At 32.8% G+C, this 4,370-nt stretch overlaps 1 long non-coding RNA gene across 1 annotated transcript; it reads right to left on the bottom strand.

The window, feature by feature from the left end:
- Nucleotides 1-2,058: 2,058 nt before the first annotated feature.
- On the bottom strand, nucleotides 2,059-4,115 carry LOC110690004. Its single transcript, XR_002504982.1, has 3 exons — nucleotides 3,696-4,115; nucleotides 2,554-2,655; nucleotides 2,059-2,282 (listed from the first exon to the last, which is right to left on the bottom strand). It is a non-coding gene; the product is annotated as an uncharacterized LOC110690004 (long non-coding RNA).
- Nucleotides 4,116-4,370: the final 255 nt, after the last annotated feature.

Genomic DNA, 4,370 nt, shown 5'->3' with positions numbered 1-4,370 from the left:
TATATATATATATATATATATATATATATATATATATACGGGGAGGTTCCGCTAAAAACAGGGCTTATGGTGAAAACTAAAAACAGAAAATCTCAACCATCCATTGTTACTAACAAGATCTAACGGTTTAAAAAAAAATAAAATAACATAGAGTCACTATATATAAAAATAACGTAACTATATACAAAAATAGGGTAACTATATCAATTTTTACAACATTTGTCACTATATACAAAAATAGGGTAACTATATCAATTTTGATCCTATTAATAGAAGTCACTATATACAAAAAAAGGGTAATTATATCAATTTTGACCATATTTACATAGAAGTCACTATATACAAAAATAGGGTAACTATAACAATTTTTACAACATTTACATTAAGGTCACTATATACAAAAATAAAGTAACTATATCTGAGTTTTTGACACCATTTACATAAAGGTCACTATATACAAAAATAAAGGTCACTATATATAAAAATAAGGTGATTGAACCAAAATTTACAACATTTCCATAAATCTAAGGTCATTATATCGAAAATAAGGTAATTATATAAATTTTGACAACATTGACCACATTTATATAGATGTCACTATTTACAAAAGTAAGGTAATGATATACGTGTTTTATACAATGGTTTTCCCCGGTTTTATTGCATGATTTTGTATGGTTTTGAGCTCTACGGAGCTATTTCTTGCTAACAATCTCTTCTTTAGTGTATTCGATTGTTTTAGTAAGCTTTTCAGGAATATGAAGCGTTTCTAGGCAATTGGACGTGTTTTTAGTAGATTCGGAAGAGTTGATAGCCAAGAACTGAAATTTATGTGGAATGCCCGATCGGGCAGGCTTCGCCCGGTCAGACCGGGCGATGAAGAAATCAAGTTATGAGATGCAATTTTGGAAACGTGTTACGCGCGCCTGACCGGGCGAGGTTCGCCCGGTCAGACCGGGCAAAGAAGGAAAACTGTCGTATTTTACGCAGCCTTCCTCCGCCCGATCGGGCGAGGTCCGCCCGGTCAGACCGGGCAAAGCTCAAGAACGCGTATTTTCTTATTTTTCCGAAATATTATCTTTTGGGGGTATAAATACCCTTTTGTAATTAACTTTTAGACAGTTAGTTTTTCATTAGTTTTCTCCTTAAGCCCTAGAAAACTCTCAAGAACCCTAGTTTTATTTTCTTAAGCAATTTCAATCTTTAATCCTAGTTTTATTAATTGTTCCTCAAGAATTCAAGATCATCAATTGAAGTATTTGGTATTTCTTACTTTCCATCTCTTTTATTTATTTTATAGTTCTTTAATTATGTGTTCTCTATTAGATCTTGTTTTTGATTTAATTATGATTTGTGAGTAGTTTCCTTAATCCGGGATCTTGCTAAGCCCGATTATGATTGATGTATAAAGTAGATCTTTAAATTCCCCAATAATAATCCCAATTGACATGCTTAATTGATTGTGTTTATGCCAATACTAGATTAGGGATAATTAGTATTGTTATCATCCCTTTGTTCTTATTGCAACGGAAGTTGGGTATTAACGGGATTAGGTTATTTCAATTAAGGGTTTGAAGATCATCACGGAAGTAGATGATTGAATAATTAGGAATCTAGGCATGGTGTTTAATGTCCCTTATTCGCTTGATTCCACGGAAGTAGGCTTGATAGTTAATTTGGGAAGCCATTGATAACTCGGAAGAGACCTTTGGTATTATTATTAGGGATTGCTTTTCTTCTTGTCAATTGATTTATATATTGGGGGTAGATTTATTAGTTTATCAATCATAATCGTGGTGATGCTTGATCTTGGATGCTTTAGTTTATTGATTAATATTTCCTCTAGTTAATTGTGTTATTTAATAAATTAGTTGATTATTATCATCCATTATTGATTGGTCACGTGCTTAGTGATTAATTGAGTCTGATTAATTGAATGAACCATAGTCTCTTGGGATTCGATCCTTACTTGCCCTACTACATAGTTAGAAGGAATAGTTAGGTTATTTTTGTTAGGTACGCGATAAGCCTATCAGGTAATTATCATCAACTTCTCCTTCTCTGGCCTCCTTGTCATCAGATAATTTCTCATGCTCCTCCTTGTCATCGGATAATTTCTCCTGCTCCTCCTTGTCACCACCAAAGGAGTAGTCCACTGGCTCCAAACCCCGGCAATCAAAGCTCATCAAACGGACAAACTTTCCAGCTTCACAGTCATCACCTGTTAGATAGCGGCCAGATTTTGGTATCATTGTAATAGTACCCTCCCTGCCACAGAACTTGCACTGAAATAATGAAAGGGTGATTGATTAGCAACAAGCCAAATGACCCTCATTTTTGTTCATTCTTTTGTGAGAAATAGAATCTGAGATAATTTTTCTATGAAGTAATTATGTCCGTGCAGTGTAACAATCTAGCAATGCTAGTAATTGACATACTATTTATAAAATTAAAATTGCACAACAAAATAAAAGGCAGTAAAGCAATACAGTAATACTCAGCATACCACTAATTTACAATTATATCAAAAATCAAAAGGAAGGTGTTTTGTAATACCTCATCTAGTATCTTTCCTCTGTAGCTGTTTTTCCACCAGTCCTTGAACCCTAGACCTCTGGTTTCAAGAATCTTGAAAGCCACCACCAGAGCCAAAGAGGACTAGTGAACCAAACACCAATATCATGCATTATATACTTTATAAACTGTATAACTTTTGCCATTATTAGGCATTAGTGAATCAAACACCAATATCATAAATTATATACTTTATAAATTGTATAACTTTTGCCATTACTAGGCATTAGTGAATCAAAAACCAATATCATACATTATATACTTTATAAACTGTATAACTTTTGCCACTATTAGGCATAGCATAACTTCAAGCAGTAGTAGTAGGGTCAATTCAAATACAGGTGGGGTCATACTTGAGGTGATGGTCATCTTTTGGTAAGGCTGTTAGGCTAATTTCACTTTCTAATTAACTTCAAATTAAAAGGCCATAACTTACTGTGTTCTTGTTGATAGGAATTGCGTTAATCCATTTCAAATCAGGTTTGCTTTGGTCCATTTCAATTAAAGCCAGCAACCTCTCCAGAGTATATAACAAGTAAATACAAATTAGCATTGTTAATTAGGTGGTTTCATTATTTTGACAAAAATATATATCAAGTGCTTGTGCCTACATCCAACCCTCTCAGCTTCTGACATCCGAAGCTCTGCAGGAATTTCCTGAAATTGAGCAGCAAGCGGCTGGTCTCCAAGAGACAAACTAACCGAAACAAAGGCTTTTATTGTTGCCTCTCCATTTCTGAATGTAGTATCCACAGATAATCACAATTTCAATTTACAAGAAATGACAACAACATTCTGACCTATTCTCACTTCATCAAGTAATCCAGGAACATTAGGTTTTTGCCATTGAACAAAAATCACAAATGAAAACGAACAAAAACCAAGCAAAATCAAACAGGAAATCGAACAAAATCGAACAGGAAATTGCAAAATCAAACAAATCGAACAAAATTGATGAAAAAAAGTCGAAAAAATTGATGAGCAAAAGTCACAAAATCGCATGCTATACAACAAATTTCGAATCCAAACAACAATTTATATTCCATAACAAAAACATTCGAGCAATTAACTAGCAATAAACCCTAGATTGTGAAATTGATAGTCGATAATTTAAGAAATACTACCTGAGAAGCCGCTTCAATGGAGAAGAAAGCTCAAAGTCGCTTCAATGGAGGATCGAGAAAGCTCAAACTCGCTTCAATGGAGGAGAAAGCTCAAAACTCGCTTCAATGGGATGAATATTCAGCGACGAAAATGATTAACTCACATAATTGATTGTTGAAACGCAAAACTCACTTTTCAGGTTCAATTTTGAAGCTAAAGACGAAATTGATGAAGATTGAAGCAAATTATTGATGAAGATTGAAGCAAATTCCTCTGAAATTTGATGATTTTTTGGGAGGAGGAGAGAGAAATAGTGAGATCGTGAGATTGAAGAAAGATAAAAATAGAGCAGAGAGAATGGACGGTCAAGATTACAAAATAAAAATTCAATGGTCTAGATCATCTGTTTTCAGTTTTCAGCTTAAGGTTTGTTTTTACATGATCCAATCTCTCTATATATATATATATATATATATATATATATATATATATATATGTGTATGTATATAAAATACGAATTAGATTAATGAACAAAAACTGAACATATAGTGAACAAAATCTTAATATATAATGAACAAAATATATTGTCGAACCTTTTCAATATTTTTGTTGGAATTTTTACTAGATTTCTTGAAATATCTACCTCTTCCTTCTCATGTTATTTATCAAATTTTTTAATTATTTTATTCTTTGTA

The sequence above is a fragment of the Chenopodium quinoa genome, unplaced genomic scaffold, assembly GCF_001683475.1.
Source record: "Chenopodium quinoa cultivar QQ74 unplaced genomic scaffold, ASM168347v1, whole genome shotgun sequence".
Taxonomy (NCBI): Eukaryota; Viridiplantae; Streptophyta; class Magnoliopsida; order Caryophyllales; family Amaranthaceae; genus Chenopodium; species Chenopodium quinoa.
This window is presented reverse-complemented; position numbering and strand designations above follow the sequence as displayed.